A 12,449-nucleotide genomic window follows, 5' to 3' on the forward strand; every position below is an offset into this window, starting at 1 on the left:
AGTGGTTTTAGCGGCAGTTTTCTGCCGCAAAAGCGGCTTTAGCGACACATTTCTGCCGATAAAAGCTGCAAAACTTTTATTGCCTATGTTGATGATATGGCTCTATGTTATTTACATTTCTTTGCTGTTTCAATTAATCTTTTTCTGTTATTTTTTGTTTTCTGTTTTCCATTTTTTCTCTCTGTTATTCCCCATGTTTTAATCTTATTTTGAACATTCACTCACATTCTCCAAGAAACTCTTCTTTGTTATTGTTCTACTCTCTTTTTTTTCTTTCACTTCCTTATCTATTTTGTTTTTCACAATTATACCCTCTTCCGTCTTTTCTTCGGTAAATAGATCTATTAAACAGTATCTCTGGTTTACTCCCTATAGCTGTCTTTCTTTTAACATCACTCTCTGTTTACTTTCCTTATACTTACTCTTCTTTTTTTTATTTTTTTATTTTTTTGGTTAGCTCCCGGTTCGCGTACCGGGAAGCGACCCGGGAAGCGAACCAAAAGAAATAGAGCTTGCTAGAGTGCTAAACATTCTAGCAATTTTTTTTGAAAGGGGAGGTAGTTCTGAAAAGAACTTTTTTTTAATGTTTTTGTTGTTTTATATATTTTTTTTTTTTTGAACATTTTTTGTTTTTTTTGTATTTTTTGAACAATTTTATATTTTTGGGGGGTTTTTTGGGGGGGAAACAACAAAAAACAGGCATTGAAAAGGGCTCAACAGGAGCAAAAAAAAATTACTGTCTGGGGCGGTTAGGGCAATTATGATTGTTATAAGCCAGGTTGATGGCATTAATACTCATGTTGCCACATGATATCAATGCACCGCAGTGCATACAAGTATGTTTCATATGCCCAAAATTCTCTTGGATGTTTGGCACGGTTTCCCGTGCCTCTGCTGCTGTCAATGATATTGACGATGTTGACCTGGCCACAGGAGTTGCTGTTGGGTTTTGTTCCATATCACGTATTTCCACCCGGCTGTAATTAAGTGGATGCTTCCTGGTCATGTGCCTATGCATGGTATAGTTCCCATAGCTATACTTTTTATCAGTCCCTCTTGATAATTTGTCTTTGCAAATGAGGCAGGTGACATACCTCGCATTCACTTTCTTCTGCCCTGGAGGGATTGAATAAAACTGCCAAATGAAACTGGCTTTCCTATGGGAAACCCGGGGCACCTCTTCCAAGAACTGTGGTCCTTCTCTCTCCTCTTCCTCTAGTTCTTCCTCTTCCTCCTCTGTGTTGGTGATGACCTGGGGAGGTGGTCCTCTCTTCCCATGAGGAGGTGGAGGTGGTGGTGGGGGTGCACCAGCTGAAGCAAGTACTGAAGTCATTTCTGTAGTATGAATAAAGGTCTTCCTCTCACAATGATGAAAGTCAGAGTGAGGAAAGAAGGAGGGGTTTTCATCATTTGTGAAAAACAATAGTTCTCAACCAATGAAAAGTGTTATTTTTAGGTCACCTGACCTAGCCTTACATGATTATGAAACCAAAAGTGAAATGAACCAATGAAAAGTTTTATTAACAAGTCACATGACCTCTCACGCTTATGTTACGCGCTGCGGAACGCGCCCCGGATAGCTTCCGGGTCGCTGCACTTCGCGCCTCGGTCCGCGCCCCGGAGCACTTCCGGGTGCGCTAACGCGGTACGTCATAAGACGCATTATGCGGCAACGCGATACGTCGCGCTTTCGCGACGCGCCGCGGATCGCTTCCGGGGAGCTGCGTTTCGCGCCTCGGTTCGCGCCCCGGAGCACTTCCGGGTGCGCTAACGCGGCGCGTCATAAGACGCATTACGCGACAACGTGATACGTCACGCTTCCGCGACGCGTCACGATGTTGATTTCTAACGCGGCAGTTGGGCAAACGGAACGTTTACCGGTTCGCGGACCGGGTCGCGGCATCAAATTGAGCTAACGGAAAGCTTCCCGGTTCGCGGACTGGGAGCGAAACAAAAAAAATATTAAAAAAATTATTAATAAACATATAAATTATATTTTTGGATTTAAAGAAGAATACATTTTACAGCTATAGATATTAGCTTTTAAAAAACCAATGAAATTCACTGAAAAAACCATAGGTTATAGACCATATATAGTTAGGAATTAGCATTTACAAAACCTTGAAAATTCACTGAAAAAACCATAGGTTTTAGACCATATATAGTTAGGAATTAGCATTTAAAAAACCTTATTTTACTCACACAAAACCATTGAAATTCCATATATAGTTAGTTGTACTAACTATATATCGCGCACCCGCAATCCACTGCTGATCATGTCACATATTATATCATTCATGACATGGTCAGTGACATCACTGATGACATCACTGATGACATCACTGATGACATCACTGATGACATCTCAAATGACATCACTGATGACATCACTGATGACATCTCATTTGACATTACTGATCACATCACTGATGACATCATTCATGTGATAATACAATGAACCTCTTCAGACTCCAATATAACGTTAGATACACTAAGTGTAAACATACACTCACAGACTGTCACTCATCCATGGAGTTACTCAGACACCTAGTCAGTCATGCAAAGAATCAATCACACCTCCATTTTCTCAACTATACAGTTATACACACCTTACTTATTCAAACATATACTAAAACATATTTACTCTCTTATACAATCCTGGATACAAGTTCACAATGATGCATACAGCCACTCACACATTCACTGGCTCCTATGCACAGTTATTTATATATGTCAACTCTCACATGTACTGTATTTTACATATGTACTTACTTTGACATGTAGCACTGAGATATCCATTCACTCACCAATACACTCATGCACACAGTCAACCGCCCATACAGCTGTTTCCACATGCACTTTTGAACCCATACATCTAGTGAATCAACTGCTCACACATATATGCACAGAGTCATACACCTCCCAGCCACCCACACACACACTCAGTCTCCCATACAAATGCTTGGGCAACCAATCAATAACCCATATAGTTACTCATATAGCTACTGATCAACACATGCAGCAGTTTACAGAACAACAGACATAATGATGCACAAATTAAGACAGTTTAGTCACTAACCCATGCATTCAGTGAGACACATTTAATCACTCACTCATACAGTCAGTCACGCACCTACTAAATCCTTCATCCAGACACTTCTACATCTACTCATTCTTCAATATGTAAAACATATTTAAACTTTACAGAAACACACAGTCACTGGATGATGTCATCAGTGATGTCATCAGTGATGTCATTTGAGATGTCATCAGTGATGCCATCAGTGATGTCATCAGTGATGTCATCAGTGATGTCATCAGTGATGTCATCAGTGATGTCACTGACCATGTCATGAATGATGTAATATGTGACATGATCAGCAGTGGATTGCGGGTGCGCGATATATAGTTAGTACAACTAACTATATATGGAATTTCAATGGTTTTGTGTGAGTAAAATAAGGTTTTTTAAATGCTAATTCCTAACTATATATGGTCTATAACCTATGGTTTTTTCAGTGAATTTTCAAGGTTTTGTAAATGCTAATTTCTAACTATATATGGTCTATAACCTATGGTTTTTTCAGTGAATATATATATATATATATATATATATATATATATACAATTTCTATGGCAAAATTAAACCCCTCATTTTGTTCCTTTTCAAATTAATTGTATTAAGTGTTACCACTTTATTCCAATCAAGATGACTTCAGGTGTGCCATACGTTTGTCATAAGTAAGACTGTTAGCGTTCTAGTTGTTCTTAAGAACACTCTGGGACATTTTGTCATTGGGCTATAGTTGGGCTACATCTGGCTGATATTTGGGCTACATTTTGGCTCTTTTGTCTCTGGTGGCCATCTTGGGAGACTGCATATCTGAATTTTTTTAATGAAATATAAGAGGATTTGAGAAGTCACTCAAAATTTGCCCTAATTTTTCTTTCTTCAGCACTAATCATAATTTCTATGGCAAAATGAACCCCCTCATTTTGTTCCTTTGCAAATTAAATGTTTTAAGTGTTAACACTTTATTCCAATCTAGATGACTTCAGGTGTGCCATACTTTTGTCATAAGTAAGACTGTTAGCGCTCTAGTTGTTCTTTAGAACACTCTGGGACATTCTGTCATTGGGCTATAGTTGGGCTACATCTGGCTGATATTTGGGCTACATTTGCTTTTTATTGTCTCTGGTGGCCATCTTTGGGCTACATTGGGCTACATTGGGCAACATTGGGCTACATTTGGGCTCTAACATATATATATAGCCCAATGTAGCCCAATATATATTTTTTCAAAGTAAATTTTCGTAAAAACCACTGGAGCATATATCTTGAGACATATCAAAGGCACATCGGGGTACCAGTCCCTACAATTTTGCCAAGTTTGGTGGAAATCCATTCAGCCGTTCGGGCTAAAAGTGAGTCCAACCGCCCTATGGAAATTAACATGGGGAAAACACGTTTTGGGACCCTCTTTTATGTCAGCCCCCGCTTGACGGATCCCCCGAAACTTTCAGGGAAGGAGCGGAGCGCAGCGAGGCAAAGTTAAGGAAAATTACAGGCAGATCCCTCATTCGGCGCCAAAGTTATTCCCAATAGAATGTTGAGGATTTCCTATGGAAAACGATCCTAACTATAACTACCTACTGGCGACCGCCAATAGGTCATATATATATATATATATATATATATATATATATATATATATATATATATATATATATATATATATTCACTGAAAAAACCATAGGTTTTACACACGTTACAGTTAGGAAGTAGCATTTACAAAACCTATGAAATTCACTGAAAAAACCATAGGTTTGACACCAGTTATAGTTAGCTGGAAATTTTACTGATATAAAACCAATGAAATTCCACGTTATAGTTAGTTGGACTCACTATAACTTGCGCGTGTAATGCACTGCTGATGACGTCACATATTACATCACTCATGACATCACTGATGACACCATCCTTGTGACACAGTGACAGACCTCCTTTCACTGTAATCTAACCCTTGAAACACATATTCAAAAATAGAAACTAAAATTTTCAAAAAAATGGAGCTACCCATACCAGTTACAACAACCAATTCAATAATTCCACCATCTATATACACATGCTCTAATTCACCAACAGTTCTATATAGTCACTCATACATATATTCACTAATCATATGTAGTGATACACCTACACATCCTGTTACACACCGACAGTCATCCAAAAGTTATTCACACACATACTCACACATGCAAATAAACTATTGAACATCCATTTATTTGCATAAACAGCTATACACACACTACCACTTTATTTCTAAGGAAACTTACACATACTTACTCTCTTAAAAAATCACTTATAGAAACACATACTAATTTAAACAGGAACTCTTACAATCCCTCACTCTCACATATACTCACTTATATACATCCATATTCACATATACTAGATTAAAACATATGTAGTTACTGATAAAGACACTAATAAGACAGTCATTCACTCACTAACACAGACATATACACACTCATGCACCCATACAGTCCTGCACATATGCTGTCTTCAAAACACATACAAACAGAGACTGTCATTCTTGCATCTATGTACTAAGTAATACTCCCACCAAAGCATGCAAACACTCATACTGATACTAAGAAAAACATCTAATAACCTATATACATACACATGTACCTACTCATCAACCCATGCAGCCACTTATACACAAAGTGAAACACTAATACATATATTTAAATATTTAAGCATTACTCACTAATATATGTATTCACTAAGATATTCAATAATATATACATATATAACACATATTTATTTTTCAGAAAGACACACATTCACTGGATGGTGTCATCAGTGATGTCATGAGTGATGTAATACGTGACGTCATCAGCAGTGCATTACACGCGCAAGTTATAGTGAGTCCAACTAACTATAACGTGGAATTTCATTGGTTTTATATCAGTAAAATTTCCAGCTAACTATAACTGGTGTCAAACCTATGTTTTTTTTTGTGAATTTCATAGGTTTTGTAAATGCTACTTCCTAACTATAAAGTGTGTAAAACCTATTGTTTTTTCAGTGAATTTCATTGGTTTTTAAAATGCTAATTCAGAAATATCTAGTGTATACAACCTATACTTTTGTCAATAAAGTTCTGGCAATATTTTTTTCAGAAACAAGCCGTTTTCTTCACTGTTCAAGTTGCATAGAGACTCCTTGTAAAGCGATACAGAATTAGAAAGTCTGTACCTTGCCTTTTTTTCAACGCATTAAAATTTGCCTGTAAATAAAAATAGCCTTTCTAAACTTTCGTGCACGACCCGGTGTGCGCACTCTCGGCAACAGTTCTCAATAAAATGGATAGCGCATTTCCAGGCTTTCGTGCGCGACCGACTGCGCGCACCCGCCTATATATTTCGTGAAAACTTTGCAATCTGAACGTATTGAATTTCTTCATAGACCCATCAAAGAACTTATAATACGTCAAAGAGACTAAACCTAGGCTTCTTTTTTAATATTATGAAAATTTTCATTAAATGGAGCCGAATGTCTTTTTAAACTTTCGTGTGTGACCGAATGTACACACCTTGGTATTTTTAAAAAAAATATAAAAGGTTTTATACTTTAACAATTGTATGCTTGAATCGAGCTCAGAAGATATATTAAATCCCGATATGTTTGGATTTACTCCTTTTCACGTTTTGAAACTTCGCTGAATTAGACCGCTACTTCCAAATGGCGTACGTGACCAGATACTGTCACCGCCTACACGTCCCGAGACGCGCATGTGAAGTCATGTGACTTGAAAACAACACTTCCAATTGGTTCTTAGTAGTTTCTATTCTGCAATTTACACGGAGCACTCCACCCACTTCTCTCACTATCTTTTCTACTCTCAAAAGAGAACAACGTTCAACACCCTTCGGAAGACTTTGCTGAAATGGATGCCGCCCCGCATTCATCTTCCGAATCTGAAGGAAATGAGCGACTACCTTTAAAAAGAAAAAAGGAATCTTTTATTTGGCAATTTTTCACTTATCCTGAAGAACAAAAGAAAGTGAATGCGCCAAAAGTTACCTGCACGATATGCAATTCGGTTCTCTCAAGAGGAAATCCAAGAAAAAAATATTCCTTTTCCATACATACCATGGTGCAGCATGTCAAAGAAGTGCACCCTGTGGAATTTGCACAGGCATTGACAAGAGCCCTGGCCACGCTATTACCATCAGAGGTGGCCAGCACATCTTCTGGTGGACGACCTGTATCTCCATCGAGTGCTGTGATGGACTTGAGACCATATCTTGCAAAGGTGCACATGAAATGCAACGAGTGTGGAGAAATTCTTCTGTACGGAGAGCAGAGCCTCATTCTTACTAAACTAAAAATTGAGAGTCATAAATGCCCCGAGAAAAGATAAATTTCTTCATTTCATTTTGATCCTGTGTCACACATGAAAATGTTGTTGCAAGTTAAAAAAATCAAAAACTGTATGACACTGTTCCTGTCAAGGTAGCATAGCTGGCGGCCTAGGGGTGGAGGACCGTTGTGCAAATACCCCGGGGAGGACTCTGGATATGCTTGGTCCCTGAGATTCTTCGATGTCACTGCCTTCCACAAATGGCATAAGTCCTGGATGTTCGGTGCCATACTTGAGGGTTTGACCTAAAGACACGTCCTGCGGTGCCCTGGTCCAAAATCAAAAACAACATAACACGTGTTTTAAATTTTTTTTTAAAAAAAAAGTTCTTTTCAGAACTAACTCATTGTACCAAAAACAGCTCCAGGAGCATATTATAAAGGGGGTTTATCACCCCTTTTTTGGCTTTCGTTCGTGCGCGACCGTGTGCGTGCACCCGCCTATATATTTCGGGAAAACTTCGCGATTGCAACTTATTACATTTCTTCATAGACCCATCAAAGAACTTATACTACGTCAAAGACAGTAAACCTAGGCTTCTTTTTTATTATTATGAAAATTTTCATTAAATGGAGCCGAATGTCTTTTTAAACTTTCGTGTGTGACCGAATGTACACACCTTGGTATTTAAAAAAAATATATAAAAGGTTTTATACTTTAACAATTGTATGCTTGATTCGAGCTCAGAAGATATATTAAATCCGGATATATTTGGATTTACTCCTTTTCACGTTTTGAAACTTCGCTGAATTAGACCGCTACTTCCAAATGGCGTACGTGACCAGATACTATCACCGCGTACACGTCCTGAGACGCGCATGTGAAGTCATGTGACTTCAAAACAACACTTCCAATTGGTTCTTAGTAGTTTCTATTCTGCAATTTACACGAAGCACTCCACCCACTTCTCTCACATCTCTACCCTGTTATCTGCAATTGTGAACATCAAAAGGAGCTGCGCTACGCCACTGTAAGAGTCCTCACTCCCACTGCTGCAACGGCTTAGCAGTCCTCCAGATGCACAGGAACAGCCCCTCCGATCCATTGAAGTTCTGTGTCGGTCTCAATACCACTTACGAAATGAAAATAAGCACTGAAGAATAGTTATGCTGTAGCAGGAGGAGTACTACATGCTTGCAGAATGCATTCTATTACCTATAAAAAAGTGAAACACCCACGCTACAATCATATAGAATACTTCCTCTAAAGAAGCCTGTGAATAACTTTCGAACATCAGGTTAACCTTTTTTTACTCTCTCATCATTGTTAAAGATAAGTATTTACAATACTATATTAAACAATGCCATGATTTTTCCTTTTTAATTTTAAAAATCTTGCAATCTTTCACAAACCCAATACTCATGGCTTCTTTTTCGTGACAAAAATCTTGCAATATTACATACCTACATAGAATAACAGAAAAAACAGAAAACTACAAAGGCCAAACAGTCTACTAAACGCGGATTTGTAACCTATGGGGCAGATTTATGTTAACTACTTCATACCCAGATATGCACCAGTTAATGTGCACCACAGTATGGTAGTGCTCCGTTACCCATGGTGTGCCACATTTGAAATGTGGCGCACCATGGTACAAAAACACCATACATGCGTAACACATCTGTGCTCAAAAACTAATACATTGCTAGAGTTGCATCGCAACTGTGATGCAGCTCCAGCAAGGCTCACCAATGCACTATATTCACAATGCTGCATCAATACCTACGCCTGCTTCAAGCACATGCACAGTTTTGAAACAGCATGGGCCTGAAAGTCACTGAGTGAAATATCATACATTACAGTCAGCCACTTTCAAGACGCATTCCTTCAGAGGAACACTTACCGTTTATTAGAGGTAGATCGTCCGACTCCACCGGAGGACACCCCTAATAAAAAAGACATATATATAAAATGCGGACTAGCCGCTGCATCGTGCTAGCAAACTCTAACTTAAAAATCGTTAGAAAAAACAAAAGGAATCGAGCAAAATCAGTAGGCCACTGATAGGATCTCTTTTTCACCTCGCTAAAATAGAAACATTAGGAACAACCCCTCATGAGAAATATGAAACTAGTGAAAGAAACCGAGCTCGACGCCATGATGGCTGCAAGATAGCTCGGCTCCGCCGCCCACCCTGCCCAAAATAACGACAAACCCTATACAAATATTATAAATAAATACAACACACCAGCAAAGTAACAGGGTAAAACGTTTTATTAAATAACTATTTACATGGCAGCCTGCTGCAACATGAAAACAACACTTCCAATTGGTTCTTACTAGTTTCTATTCTGGAATTTACACGCAGCACTCCACCCACTTCTCTCACTATCTTTTCTACTCTCAAGAGAGAACAACGTCCTACATTTTTCGGAAGACTTTGGTGAAATGGCTACCGTATCTCATTCATCTTCCGAATCTGAACAAAATGATCGACTACCTTTAAGAAGAAAAAAAGAATCTTTCATCTGGCAATTTTTCACTTATCCTGAAGATCAAAAGAAAGTAAATGCACCAAAAGTAACCTGCACGATATGTGACTCGTTTCTCTCAAGAGGAAATCCAACAAAAAAATATTCCTTTTCCATACATACCATGGTGCGGCATGTCAAACAAATGCACCCTGTGCAATTTGCAGAGGCATCGACAAAAGCCCTGGCCACGCTATTACCATTAGAGGTGGCCAGCACATTTTTTGATCGACGACCTGTATCTCCATCGAGTGCAGAGATGGACTTGAGATATTTAACTATATATGGTCTATAACCTATGGTTTTTTCAGTGAATTTGCTCCGCCGCCCACCCCGCCCAAAATAACGAGAAACCCTATGCAAATATTATAAATATATACAACACACCAACAAAGTAACAGGGTAAAACGTTTAATTAAATAACTATTTACATGGCAGCCTGCTGCAACATCGATCCAAATGCATGTTTTTTTCAGGGAAATTCCTCCACCGCCCACCCCGCCCAAAATAACGAGAAACCCTATGCAAATATTATAAATATATACAACACACCAACAAAGTAACAGGGTAAAACGTTTAATTAAATAACTATTTACATGGCAGCCTGCTGCAACATCTCCGCCAGGAGACTGCGTGGGGTGCACTGGAAGGGAGAGGCGGCGCGAACGAGCCTCCCCCACCTCCCCAGGTGGAGGTTTCTCAGCTACACCCCAGCGCTTCACTGATCTCCTTGTCCTCAGTCAAGCATCAATAGTAAGATTTTCATAGGTGAGTGTAGGTTCATAGTTTGCCATCCACAGACTAAAAGCCTAGAGTGGCAGTGAAAAAACCATAACTAGGTAAGAAGGAACGCAGAGGCTGTAGGAAGGACTCTGCATATGCTTGGTCCCTGAGATGCTTCGATGTCACAGCCTTCCACAAATGTCATAAGTCCTGGATGTTGGGTGCCATAGTTGAGGGTTTGACCTAAAGACACGTCCTGCGGTGCCCTGGTCCAACCATCACATATACCTGTGCCAGGAGACGGCGTGGGGTGCACTGGAAGGGAGAGGCGGCGCGAACGAGCCTCCCCCACCTCCCCAGGTGGAGGTTTCTCAGCTGCACCCCAGCACTTCACTCGACATAGGCGGCCGGCTCCCGGGGTCCGGCGGAACTTTTAGCCTTTTGGTGACTCTTCCATTCTGGACCTTGTCCCACAATCCGTTTGACCTGAAGACACGTCCTGCGGTGCCCTGGTCCAACCATCACATATACCTGCGCCAGGAGACGGCGTGGGGTGCACTGGAAGGGAGAGGCGGCGCGAACGAGCCTCCCCCACCTCCCCAGGTGGAGGTTTCTCAGCTGCACCCCAGCACTTCACTCGACATAGGCGGCCGGCTCCCGGGGTCCGGCGGAACTTTTAGCCTTTTGGTGACTCTTCCATTCTGGACCTTGTCCCACAATCCGTTTGACCTGAAGACACGTCCTGCGGTGCCCTGGTCCAACCATCACATATACCTGCGCCAGGAGACGGCATGGGGTGCACTGGAAGGGAGAGGCGGCGCGAACGAGCCTCCCCCACCTCCCCAGGTGGAGGTTTCTCAGCTACACCCCAGCGCTTCACTCGACAAGCTGAGTTGCGCCCGCTCCAGCGGCACAGTGCCTCGCTCGGCCAGCTGAATTACGCCTGCTCTTGCTATTACAGCGTCTCACCCGCCATCCGGCTGAATTGCACCCACTCTTGCGGTACAGCGACAGGCGGCTGCCACGGAGCTCAGGAAATGGCGGTCTGCTCCACAGACTTGGGCCTGGCCTACAAGGATGGCTCTGGACAACCCTGGAACTCGGACGCTTGACTGCTACGGCATGGGCCCCATTCCCAAAAGCGTCCCATCAGCCTTGAAGATTCTACAAGAGTCACCGAGGCCCCGACTCCCGCAGAGTTCCGGTGGGGAGCTTCTGCCATGATTGCTCGCAGAATGGCCACGACGTAGCCACGTGGTGCTCTCATGCTGACGCCAGCTTCAGTCTGAAACTTCCAGAAACACTGTAGACTACCAATTCAATCAGTTCCGGTGGAGCCCCAACGACGTATCGCGTTGTTGCATAATGCGTCATATGACACGCTGCGTTAGCGCACCCGGAAGTGCTACGGTGCGCGAGGCGCGAAGCGCAGCTTCCCGGAAGCAATCCGGGGCGCGGCGCGGAGTGCGTAACGTAAGCATAACAGGTCATGTGACTTGTTAATAAAACTTTTCATCGGTTTAGAAATATTTTTTGTCCCAAATGATGAAAACCCCTCCTTGTTTCCTCTTGGCTCCTGCCCCCTCCCCAAGTCTTGCTCGGCCAGCTGAGTTTCGCCCACTCGTGCAGCCTACGACATGGATACGCGGGGCGTTATGGATCAGTATGAGCAAATATACACTTGGGGATTCACAAGCAACAACAAGCCTTTGTATTTGGGGCTCTAAATCAACAACAGTGAGAGAACAGAACCGAACTAAGCACTCAGGGGCTACGTTTAAACGTAACATCATCTCCCCAGAGGTACATCACCTTACACACA

Source organism: Lissotriton helveticus, chromosome 1_2, assembly GCF_964261635.1.
Source record: "Lissotriton helveticus chromosome 1_2, aLisHel1.1, whole genome shotgun sequence".
NCBI classification, from domain to species: domain Eukaryota; kingdom Metazoa; phylum Chordata; class Amphibia; order Caudata; family Salamandridae; genus Lissotriton; species Lissotriton helveticus.